The 13,401-nt window shown below is 40.9% G+C and overlaps 1 long non-coding RNA gene across 1 annotated transcript; it reads right to left on the bottom strand.

Annotated features, from left to right (window-relative positions):
* Window positions 1-295: 295 nt before the first annotated feature.
* Window positions 296-1,554, bottom strand: LOC135970833 (uncharacterized). Its single transcript, XR_010586685.1, has 3 exons — window positions 1,427-1,554; window positions 778-910; window positions 296-519 (listed from the first exon to the last, which is right to left on the bottom strand). It is a non-coding gene; the product is annotated as an uncharacterized lncRNA (long non-coding RNA).
* Between the last annotated feature and the right edge of the window lie 11,847 nt (window positions 1,555-13,401).

Here is a 13,401-nt window from a genome sequence, read left to right as displayed (position 1 = left end):
GTGAAGTGCTCCAAGATACGAAATTTTTAAGCACCAACATGATAACACAAGTGGACAATTCCACACCTGGTTTCATGTGATGGATCCCAGTCAATGTACAGTCAAAACTTTGCTTTATGCACAAAATTATTTAAAATATTTTATAAAATTCCTTTCAGGCTATGCATATAAGATACATGTGAAACATTACTGAATTTTGCATTGAGTCTTGGATGCTATCCCTAAGAGGTCTCCATATGTATGTGCAAATATTCCAAAATCTGAAAAAATTCAAAACATTTCTGGTTCCAAGCATTTTGGTTAAGAGACGTTTGACCTGTATCCGCAAATTTTCAGAGAGAGGTTGATGGGAGGAAATAAAATAATTCAGCATTGCCACTGTAGAGCAATGCAGTTACCTGGAAAACACGAGGCTTATCTTCATGCAGCTTTGCCAGATGGATGTGAAACTCCTCCAGCTGATCCTTGTGGAAACCCACCCATCTCATGTCCCTCAAGTGGGGATATATGGAAACATGACTAATAAGGCAAAAGGAAAACAAAGTTGCATGGAGTATTTGGGATAAAGTAGTTTTCTTCACATATAGATGTGTTTTTGTCATTGCACAAGGAATCTAACACTGACAAATAAGATTCCTCCACCTGCCTCACTTTCTATTCCAATAGATAGTTGGCAGACTCTCTTTCCTATGAAAGGCATGGGTAAATGCTACTTAGGTAGCAGGTGGTGGAATAATTTACCTAACTATGATTTAAGGAGTATCACAATATTTCTACCCATTCCCTGGGTTCCTTCATGTGGGAGATGCAGACTGGGCTATGTTTAGGACATCAATCTCTGGGGTTCATTCATCACACTCCAGTATCTCAATCTCAGCTTCCTTTTTCTGTACACTTGAACATTGTGTAGCTGTAGATGAAAGATCGTTTGGCACTGGTATCATGAAAGGTATGTACAGCAGATAATATAAACATGCATATATACAACAGGGCTTGTCTCCTTCTCACCCCACCCACAACATGTGCTTCCTGATGTTCAGGTACCTGAAAGGTCAAACACTATGTCACTGACTGTGTATCAGCTTTTTAGAGCGAGAGAGGAAAAGTGATGAGTGTGAATGTCATCAAGGTGTTGGCTAAGCTGATTGCAACAGTCCTGCTGCACCAAAAGAATTCTGCTCTAAGAGGCCCCTGGGTTCACTTCTGCTCAGATGGTGCTGAACTCCCACCAACTTGACTTCCGCTTTTCCAGGTTGACCATTCCCCTCCAGCTGACACATTGGATAAACAGTGTTGACACTATTTTCACACCCCAGTTCCCATGGACCTGGGAGGTACCCTTTGTCTTCCCCTGATGAACGACTTTAAATAACCTCACCTTCATGGGCAAGAACACCAGCTTCTGCAAACTGTGGCGTTCACCCACCGCAGATTGTCCAGTTTCCTCCTGCTCTGTCGCGTCTTCAGGTAACGGAATCACACTCTTACTCTGAATCTCAACTCTTTTCCTCCCATCCTTCATACATTTCTCTAGAGCTGAAGCAAATCATTATTCTTTGTTTGCAAAGAGGCTTCCTTTCCCTTTGTGGAGAGCTCTCAGAACCTCCTGCCTTTCATAAACTTTTCCAATTAAATAAAAGAGCAATTTCTCTTTTCTTCCTTGTCCTAGAAACCAATCCCATATTATAAATCAGCACTCAGGTTAGAAATATATATGCAAAACTTCTAATTTATGCCTTTTCTATGACATCCATATTTCTATATTGACAGATAAGAAATACTAGAAGATTTCAAATATACAACTGTTTTTTGCATAGCATCATTAGCGGTGTTTCTGCTGGATTCTTTGTGTTGGTTCACTCAGTCCCCCTTGCATCTTTTCTCTCTTTGGGAAGATTGGAAAGTTCAGTTATATTTCCCAGATTCTTTTGATGCTAGAATTTGGTATTGATGAACTCATGAGATATTTGGAATGCAGGAGTGAGCAGAGTCCGTCTGTGTGAAAGTTTTGGAGGGTGCTGCTGCTAAGAAAGGCCATGGAAATATGATGTTTCTCCAGCAGCCAGCCAGCGTCCGTTATACAGACTTCAGAATATTGAGAGGCACTGGTGGCAGAGATGCCAGTTTTAACCCCTTATTTCCAGCATAGTTCCGGTGAGGTGGCCTCCAGCAGCCAGCCAGCGTCTGTTATACAGACTCCAGAATATTGAGAGGTGGTGCTGGCAGAGATGCCAATTTTAACCCCTTATTTCCAGCACAGTTCCAGTGTCATGGCCTCAGAGAGAATAGCTCTATCACTCCAGTCTGTGTTGTTTGAAGTGTAATGCAATTCCAAGAGGCTGATCTCAGACCTACTCCGTAGACCTTCTACAGATCCTGAAAATATCTTACTTTCTGTGTTATACGTCTTTCCACTCAGAATGGCTGGAATTGTTTGTGATTCTTGCAGAAAACGCTGACTGGGCCAGGTGGGGTGGCTCATGCCTGTAATTCCAGCACTTTGGGAGGCCGAGGCAAGCGGATCACAAGGTCAGGAGATCAAGACCATCCTGGCCAACATGGTGAAAACCGTCTCTACTAAAACTACAAAAATTAGCTGGGCATGATGGCGTGCACCTGGAGTCCCAACTACTCAGGAGACTGAGACAGGAGAATCAATTGAACCCGGGAGGCAGAGGTTGAAGTAAGCCAAGATTGTACTATTGCTCTCCAGCCTAGGTGATGAGCAAGACTCTGTCAAAAAACAAAAAACAAACAAACAAACAAAAAACCCTGAAGGATACACTTCCCCATGGCTTATACAGAAAATCGGTCTTCCACGACCTCCATCACCAGTCTTTCTATATGGATTCCACCAGCCCCACAGTCTCATCTCACAGTCCTCTTGCCGCTCAGTTTGTTCTCATTACACTGTCCAAAATCTATCAAGGTCTTCCATATTTCTGTGCTTTGGACAGGCCATTTACTCCTAAAAAGTGTCCCAGCCCCATTTTCTTACCCTCTCCCTGCCCTCCCTGACTCCCTTTCTTCTATGTCCAACTTAAATGTCTGCTTTGGTGAACTTAAGTAGTTAAGGCAAAGCTAATGAGTCTACTGTATCTGGTAGATAATTCTGTAATTGAACTCATCACACTCTGTTGCCGGCGTGCATTCAGATTTCTTCTATTTCTTTTTATTTATTTTTTTGCATTCAGATTTCTATCTCCTCTTCTGTACTGCTAGTTTCTTACCCTCAGGCAACTTATGAACGGTTTGCTCTCAAACATCTAAGAAATTAATGATGACTACTTAATACAATTTTAAATAAGTACATTGAAATTATTTATGGCTTCTTCTTTTCTTTATATTATTTCTGTTTCTTTTATATTTGATATACTTTGCAGCTACCTGTAAAAACAGTGGCCTCTTGGTTGGAAAGGTTGTCTAGCAATGAATCAAGTAAAGCATTAAAACTTTCCACCCTCATAAACAAGATTTACCCGTGTTGAGTGGCTGTTCTCTTGCTGACCTACCCCACTTAAAGCCTATACATTTGAGTATGGCCTGAACAAATTCTTGGAGGAGAGAAATTGAATCTGTTTAGCTTGTTTGACATAGATACTGTGCATGGGGTTGAAAAGTATAGCTGGAGAAAAATAATTTACAAATTCATGCTAAGCGAGACTTTCTTATCAGGGACTTTTCCATTCTGGGTTTGAATAGGGAAGCGGCCGTATTTACAGCTTTATGTGTATGAAGAACAGGGAGTCAAAACTGTCTCCCACTAAGGCAGGCCAAATTACAGCAGAGGGCTGTTATACTGCTTCTCAAAACTGGTATTTCCTTTTATTGGTATTAATATTGAAATACGGCATGGTAATTCTCTTGCAGGACTTCTGTTAATACTGAAATATGCAGCTACATTTCTGTGTAAAATTTTACTTTCTACTAACTTTCTTGTGATCTCTGATCATTTTTCTTTCTTTTTTTTTTTTTTTTTGAGACAGAGTCTCGCTCTGTCACCCAGGCTGGAGTGCAGTGGCCGGATCTCAGCTCACTGCAAGCTCCGCCTCCCGGGTTCACGCCATTCTCCTGCCTCAGCCTCCTGAGTAGCTGGGACTACAGGCGCCCGCCACCTCGCCCGGCTAGTTTTTTTGTATTTTTGTAGTAGAGACGGGGTTTCACAGTGTTAGCCAGGATGGTCTCCATCTCCTGACCTCGTGATCCGCCCGTCTCGGCCTCCCAAAGTGCTGGGATTACAGGCTTGAGCCACTGCGCCCGGCCGATCATTTTTCTTTTTTTAAAAAAAGCAAGTATGCATTTGTGGGAATGCTAAAGCAAGGAATGCATAAAAGTTTATTTGTCTTTGCTTAATATAATTTGAGAGAATTTTTTTTTCTGGTAGTATGTGCTTTTAACTTTTTCTAAAAAATATGAACTTGTTGACTATTTCTTTTCATGGCGAGACATGTTTTTCCAAAGAAACATGAAGATGACTTTTTAAAACTGAAAATTGTAAACACCATTTCATACTTTTATGTTTTCTTTATATTACACCCAAAGTCAAAAGTCAGTAATGAATGCAAAATATTTATTAGGAATGAAGGTATAAATAGGGCCATAATAGAATACAGACAGGTTTTATGTTGTTTTCATAAGCAATTCTAAGTTCCCTAAAGAAATATATATTTTCTTCAGAAGAAATGCACACCAAATGTGTTTTTGTAAATGTGTTATTTTCACAGAAAGAACATTCCAAGCTACTTTTACAAACCAGAAATCTTTGTATCTTTGAGAATGAAAGTAGAAATGTGCCTAGTTACTGGACAGTATGGGACGTATTAGTATCAACATGTACAGTGAATTTTGGAGCATTTATGTCAACTAAATGCTAACTTTAAGCTCCATATGAGAGACAAATTATATTCTATGGCCTGAAGATTAACTGAATTGAAAATATAGATTTCTTTACATTTAAACATTTCAGTGGCTCATCTTTTTGCTACCACTCTGAAGCGGTACCAGAGACTCCCCATACAAAATCTGATTGAGAGTCAAGACTGGTGATTTCACACATACACCAAGAGAACAGGAAAAGCTTTATTTTTCACATAATGAGACCTTTTGGGGAGATCAGGGAGCAATTCCCAAGCAGATCCAAAAGTGGCTTGAACGAGCCAGGAAAGGAGATTGGCGTGATGGTTCGAAGGTGGGGCTGGGGTGAGGTTCCCCGGTGGGGCAGAGCCTTCCCGTGGGTGCCGAAAGAGAGCAGCCCAGACAGTCTCATCAGCTTGCCCGGATAGGAGCAAAGAGGAGGAGGGCGAGGTCAGGCTTCAAGGCTGTCAGCCATCAAGTATCAAAAATTAAGTAAAGCTCTAATATGATCGGCCTTGGAATTTCCTCCATTGACCATTGTTGAGCTCCTTAGGAAGTGACAGCAGTTGGAAGCACAAAAAGGGCTCGTGCATGCCAACCTGAGGAGCAGAGCGGAATGATGCTCCCACGATGTGCCACGCCGGGTCCGCAGTCTCCTGCGCCGTGTACCAGCCCTATCACCAAGCCACTTGCTCTGTGCACGGGGTTGCTGCTGTTTTCTTTCTGTGGGGCTGTGATGAGGCATGGATGGGAATAAAGGAAAGCACGGTATCTGGTGTGCAGCAGATGGACAATTCACAGGAGCTATGATTACATTTTGCTTGAGATTGTCTGAAATGTGAAATCCTGCAGCACTATGGCTAATGTGGATGCCATAGCGACAGAGCAAATAAAAATAAAATTTACTCTTTGCCAAAGCTGGACACGAGTTACCGTTAGGCTCCTGCCCTTACCCAGAGGCTGGGAAGCAGGGGCTGCAGCTTCAGGTGTTGGTTGGAATGAACAGTCAATTCTTCTGGCAGCCTTGAGTTTGCTCAGGCAGGCACTTATGGGGGACTGGGGTCACCTGAGGGTTGCGGCCTTCAGCTGTGGGAAACTATGCTAGTGTTTGCTCAGGTCTTGATAGGCCAAGGTCGGGCCCTAGTGGAGAAGAGAGTTCAGGGGAGGCTAGCTGGAGTTGAGTCAAGGAGAGAATCTCTGCTATCCTAAAATGTAATATTAAATAAATGGTTCTTGGAAATTTTATACTAAATTTAAATTTGCTAAATTTTTTACTAACATAAATGTGAAAAATCTCAGTCCTGTTTAGAGGTAAAAATCTCAGTACATGGAGTTATTCACACCAATATGAGGTTAACAAAATAAGCTTTCTTTTGTGTGGGGGAGTTAGAAAAGTATTTTTAGAAAACCCAAACCTTCATTTTCAAGTAATTATAGATTCACAGAAAGTTGAATCTATAAAAAAGGAAAAGTCCAGGAGGTCCTGTGTGCCCTTCACCCAGCATCCCCCAACGGTAACAGCTTATGTAATTATGGCACAATATCAAAACCAGGAAATTGACATTGGTACAACCCTCAGAGCCCATTCCAATTTTGTGAGTTTTGTTTTCGTGTAGAAAAGTTAGTATTCTAATCCTACAGTAAAATGCTGCATCTAAATGCAGAAAAGAGAGAGCCATTAGTCTTTATTTTTCCATGTCAAGTTTGGGCATATACCCATGACTTGATACATACATACTATTTCTGGTACCTTTAATTTTGTCATCATTTTACCCCGGGATCAACCCTTTGGTCTTGTTTTACTTTAATTTTTATTTTGACATAATTTCAGAATCACATATAAGTTGCAAGAATTGTACAAGAAATTCCCATACGTCATTTACCCAGATTCCTCAAATATTAACGTTTTTCCACATTTGCTCTATCCACCTTCTTCTTCCTCTTTGTCCATCTACACACACACACAGTGACGTTGTGATACGATACAAAATAAATATTTGGTCTCAGTCCTCTGTTTTCTGGCACAGAGATCCTAAAACTCTCATGATTTTTTGAGCTATGAGGGTGGTAGATGCATTTTTTGTTTTAATCATTGTTCTTTGACCCAGGTTTCTGATGTAGTTTCTCATCCCTTGCAATTTCCTGATTGACAGGAGCACTTTTATTAGAATGCAACAGATCTTGGGGGGTTTCCTAGAGGTGGGGTGCACCGGCCCCTAGAAAAAAACAAGCCAGAATTAGAAGCTTAGAACTTTAAACCCCATCACCCATCCTCCAGGAAGCGGGGAGAAGGGCTGGAGATGGAGTTGATGACCCATCACTCCTACGTGATGAAGCCTCAATGAAAACCCCTGCACTGTGGGGTTGGGATTCAGCTTCCGGATTGCTGAACACGCGGAGGGGCCTGGAGGTTGCTGCACTCAGACACATGGAAGCTCTGCCCCTTCGCATGTCTTGCCCTGTGCATCTCTTCCGTCTGGCTGTTCATCTGTATCTTCGTAATAAGTAGGTAAACATAAGTTAAATGTTTTCCTGAGTTCTATGAGCTGTTCTTGCAAACTGTTACACCTGAGGAGAGGGTCCGGAAAACCCTGTGGATAGCTGGGCAGTCAGAAGCACAGGACACAAGGTCGCCACCTGGGACTTGTGATGGGCAGCTGAAGTGGGGGCGTCTTACAAGACTGGGCTCTTCCCCTGTGGGTTCTGCACTGACTCCGGCTAGTGTCAGGATCAAGGTAACTTGCAGCACACCCAGTTGGTGTCTGCTGGAGAATGAACTGTTGGCTTGGAGAAAAATCCACCACACTTTGGTCACACAACGTTCTGTTGTGTTGACTGCACGGGAGGAAGAAGTGTTGGTTTTTCTGATACACACACACACACACACACACCCCACACATATTTTTCCCCTTTTCTTCTCATTACTTTAGTGTTTACTTCAAAACAAGAATATTCTTTTTCTTAACCATAGTACAAATATCAAAATTAGAAAATCAACATTTATACAATGCTATTATACACCCTATAGATTTTATTCGTGTTTTGCCAATTGTCCCAATAACATCCTACGTAGCAAATGCGTTATCGTGCTCTTTAAGTCTCCTCTAATCCGGAACGGTTCCACCATGTTCCTTTGTCTTCCATGACACTGACATTTTTAAAGGGTATAGGCCAGTTATTTTGTAGAATGTCTGTCAATTCAGATTTGTCAGATACTTCCTCACGATTAGCTTCAGGTTATGCATTTTTAGCAAAAAGTATTGCATAAGTAATACTGTGTCCTCAGTGCTTCAGATCAGGAGGTAGAAGGCATTCATTTGTCTCACTATTGGTTAAATTAACTTTGATTATTTGGTTAAAATTGTTAAGACAGATTGTCTAGTGTCAAGTTATTTTTTTCTGGTTGTACTTATTAAGCTTATGAGAATATAAGCTTGTTTGTCCTCCCCTTCTCCAATCCTCTAAGGCTCAACTCAAATATTGCTTCCCCTGCCTAAAATATTCTCCACTGTCTACCTACACTACCAAGAACTTAGCTTCATTATCGTGTTCATTGTATTGAAAAGTGGCCTTTCCTTTTCCTCTATCACCTAATAGATTAGAAGCCTGTGTCATTAAGGGCTTTATCTTATACCATTGTATACTCTAGGAAAATAGGAGGTTCTCAACACCTATTAATTGAATAAGCTAGTAAATAAACACATGAATTCCAAGGGGTGGAATCAAGAGATATTATCTTCTCTGTTTATAAAGAAGAATCCTGATGATCAGTATAGTGTGATTAAATTATGAGGGCACATTCTTAGCATGGCTATTTGTTATGTAACAATGAATATTATTGAGCTTATTTTATTTGGATCCAAGAGGCTACGTTACTATATCCTAAGAATGGAAAAGAAAAAGAGCTTTTTTGCATGAGGATTCACAATCTTGTATGAATTAGAACTATTTCATGGCTGCCGATAGTACATAATACATAGGATATTAGCTAGTGTAACAATAGTGCCAGGAAACAAACAGCCCACAGCTTAGCATCTTAAAACCACACTCGGCACTCTTTCCATGTAGCGGGGGTCATCTGGGAACCTGCTGACCTGGACTGAGTCAGCCAGGCTGGCTCCAAGCTTCATATTAGATGTAGTTATGCTCCACTTGCCTTTCATTCTCCTTGGACCAGCAGGCTACCCAAGACCAGAAGAATAGGGACAGTTTTGTGGCATTAATTGCCTCCCAGGGCTGATGCTCAGAGCTGGCACACTGACTAACATCCATCCACTGACCATGTGCCAAGCCAAACACATGGCCATGCTCAGCCACGCCAAAGCAGGCAAGTCTGTTCGGTCACTAGTCAAATGGCAAAGGGTTCGCATCCAAGAAGGGTAAAGAATTCAGAAGAGTAATAGGAAAAAGATAAAGTCTACCATGGGATTACAAACATAAGTATGGATATATGCAAACTCCAAATGGGAACAGACACACCCAGATTGCAAATCACATGCGAAATCTCTTGGGAGTTTGTACACCGGGGCATCAGTGTGTGTGCGCGCCTGGGCGTCAGTGTATGTGCGCGCCTGAGAGTCAGCGTGTGTGTGTGCCTGAGAATCAGCGTGTTTGTGCGCCTGAATGTCAGTGTGTATGTGCCTGGCGTCGGTGTGCCTGGGCGTCAGCGTGTGTGTGCACCTGAGAGTCAGTGTGTGTGTGCCCCTGGGTGTGTGTGTGCCTGGGTGTCAGTGTGTGTGTGCCTGGGCATCAGTGTGTGTGTGCCTGGGCGTCAGCGTGTGTGTGCCTGGGCGTCAGCGTGTGTGTGCCTGAGCGTCAGTGTGTGTGCGTACCTGGGTTGTGTGTGCGCCTCTGGGTGTCAGTGTGTGTGTGCCTGGGTGTCAGTGTGTGTGCGCTCCTGGGCGTCAGTGTGTGTGTGCCTTAGCGTCAGTGTGTGTACGCCCCTGGGTGTCAGTGTGTGTGTGCCTGGGCGTCAGTGTGTGTGTGTGTCTGGGCGTCAACGTGTGTGTGCGCCTGGCGTGAATTATCAGCTTTCCTTTGTTTTTCCCTGAGCCTTAGCTGAGTCCACATTCTCATTTAAATACAAAATCCTGGCTTCCCTAGTGACTACATATGTGTGCAAGCTCAGACATTTAAACACTTTGATTTTCACCAGATGCCCAACTTAGTTTACACCACTGTTGTGAGAATTAAAAGTCACACAAGAAAAAACTGAAAAGTTAAAAGTGGTACACAACATATTATTTGTATTACCACTGTCTTTTTTTCTGTTCATGACAGGTATGAGTTACTCTCCAGATAGCGTGATAGTAAATACCTAGAACACTGCTACTTACTTTCTGAGTGGAGTCAAGATTTACATTAGCTTGTATTAAATGGAAAAAACTCAATTCTGTGATTTCTGTAATTCTAAGAAAAAACACTAGAAAGTGTTCTGTCGGTCAGGTAATTTTCTAGCAATTAAATAGAAAGTGAGAAGATTTCATAAACAAAACATCCTTTCCTATAGTGTTAGCTTTCAACAAATATTATAGAACTGAATGTTTGTTTGTTGGTTGGTTGGTTTTGAGATGGAGTCTGGCTGTGTTGCCAGGCTGGAGTGCAGTGGTGCAATCTCGACTCACTGCAATCTCCCCTGCTGGGTTCAAGTGATTCTCCTGCCTCAGGTTCCTGAGTAGCTGGGACTACAGGCACACGCCACTATGCCCAACTAAATTTTGTATTATTAGTAGAGACAGGGTTTCATCATGTTGGTCTCCCAAGGTTGTTGAGACCCCAAGGCTGGTCTCGATCTCTTGATCTCGTGATCCGCCCGCCTCAGCCTCCCAAAGTGCTGGGATTACACGTGTGAGACACCACCCCAGGCCAGAACTGATTGTTTAACATACATTTGCTGAGTGCTATTTGAAATACAAATTATATCTTCAAATACAGTGCAATCAAGTAAAAAGCATAATAATTCAGGCAAAGTTCACTAAAAGAGTTAACCTGCATTGTAAAGATAAGATAAAAAATATATTTTCCTCAGATATAGCCACACTCCTTCCATTATTAAAGCCCATAAGTAGGAAAGTTATGGTCTGCTCTTAAGTTTGTATGGGTGTTTTTGGCAACAGAAAACAACTGTTTAAGTCTTTCATAGGAGAATGTGAAACTGCTGCTCTGTTTTGTCATCTAGTCATGACGAGTCTTTATATCAAAAGAACAAACACATCCAAACTATCATTTGACAGATTTCTTCCACCAGGAAAGAAAAAAGCAACTATCCTTGGTTTTAAAAGGAGAAAGTATAATGAAACTATTTTCTTTAATAGATTAAAAGACAATAGAGTATAGAGAGCCAAAGAGATATTCAAACTCACAAACTTTCCCCACACCTCAATCTAAAAATGTGCACATTCATAGCCTTCCAATTCTAGATTTGTTTCCTGTGGTGCCAACATTCCATTCTATTTATTATCAACCATCTTTTTCTCAGCCATTTTCCTTGTTGTCTTTCTCAGTGAAATGACCATGTAAAGGATAATCACTTCTTGGTCACTGGTAGAATGAAACGTGCCTAAATATGTCATTCTGATATTCACAGACACTATTCTTAGAGTAGCTCTCTTAAGTCCTTCTCATTCTCAATCTAAAATGTTTTCAACCGGCACCGTAAGCGTATGCTCAAGATTGCCTTGAAACACTCACCCAGATTTCACTTGGTAATCTGCATTTTGCAATAAACTTATCTCACACCAATATGATAGCAAATATAATGCCTACAGTGTGTGAAGCATGCCAGTCCTTCCCTGTTACATCTCAAATATTTTGCCTGTCTGAAAGTCAACATTAATAGCAATCATTTTAAGCATATAGTATAGTTCTCTTCTGGAGCCAAATAAATCTCTAGGGAAAAATGCGGAATGAATAAAAACACTCTGGTTTTCATTTGTAGAGAATGAAATACGTGGGCTTCTAGAACTACACGTTAGATCTCAGACAGTTTCTTTCTTTGTAAGTTCCATGTCATTTGCAATATGTGTCTTTACAATGGCAGGTTCTGTAGGAATAATGAGAATGTCATAAAGCTTTCTTTAAGAATTAAGTTTTGCATCCAGGCTTCATTTCCTACATTTTTTCCTTCTTTTTCCCCTCTATTTTCTATCCCTCCTCTATTTTCCTTCTTTCCTTCCTTCCTTCCTTCCTTCTCTTCCTCCCTCCTTTCCTTCCTTCTTTCTTTCGCTCCCTCCCCTCCTTCCCTCCCCAAGTACAATTATGAGATCTGATTTTCCAAACAACAGATTTGTTACATGCACTGGTGAGCTTATACTTCCTTTTTAAGGGGATTTCAATTTTATTTTCAGATAAGTGAGAGAGAGTTCATCTAAATCATTTTCCAGGTCAGGATTAAATCATTATATTTGGTCTATTTTCATTGCCTTTTCTGCATATCATCTTTTAAAATTGCATGGCAAAAATGTGTGCCATGCACTGCTTATTTGGTAGTATATTTCTTCCAGCCTACATCTGTATACACAGTGGATTTCACTAGTCAAGATTTCTGATATAGTAATGTTTTAAAATGTAAAAACAGTAGATTGACGATCTCATTTTGTTGAAAAAGCACGTAACACAAAATGTACTATCTTAACTATTTTTAAGTATATAGTTTGATAGTTCGAATATATTCACATTGCTGTGAAACAGATCTCCAGAACCTTTTCATCTAGTAAATCTGATGCTCTGTACCTATTAAACAACAATTTATCTTTTCCTCCTCCCCTAGCCCCTGGTAACCAGCCTTCTACTTTCTGTTTCTATGAATTTGACTATTTTAGATAGTTTACATAAGTGAAATTTACCGTATTTGTCAATTTGTGACTGGCTTATTTCACTTAGCACAATGTTCTCAAGGTACACTCATGTTGTAGCATGGGACAAGATTTTCTATGATGTTAAGGCTGAGTAATGTTCCCTTGTAAGTACATATCACATGTTGCTCCATTCATCTATCAATCAACATTTGCGTTGCTTCCACTTCTTGCCTATTGTGAATATTGCTGCTATTAACATAGGTGTGTGTGTACTGGCTCTCTCATGCAAAGAACAGAACTCATGGGATAAGAGCTTCAAATGTTAAGTCATCTGAATTAAATCTAGGGCATTATCTTCTTAGTTTTTCTAATATACAACAGAGTAAAATATGTGGGATTAAATATCCCACCCTACAACTTGTAATGCAGAATAACATACATTTTTTAGATTAAAATTTATAAATTAAAATATCTTCTATGTAGACTTTATTTTCTTGCTGCAGGGCCATTCTTGCACCTAGAAATGGAAATGTACGTAACTGGGGCGTGGGTAAAGGGTGGCTCCAGCACCTCCCTTCTCCACAGAGGCCAAAAGCTAACTGCACTTTCTAGACTCACTCCACTCCAAGATCTGCTTGTTCTAGGTGGCTTCGCCACAGAGACTGTTACTTAATCATAGTGCTTTTCTGATTGCAGAAGAGTCAATAATGACTTTAAGAGCTAATTCTCTGCTATGGCTCCTAAAGTCATC

Source organism: Macaca fascicularis, chromosome 5 (assembly GCF_037993035.2).
Source record: "Macaca fascicularis isolate 582-1 chromosome 5, T2T-MFA8v1.1".
Lineage (NCBI taxonomy): Eukaryota > Metazoa > Chordata > Mammalia > Primates > Cercopithecidae > Macaca > Macaca fascicularis.
The sequence above is the reverse complement of the archived record's forward strand: the minus strand, read 5'-3'. Positions and strand labels throughout refer to the sequence as shown.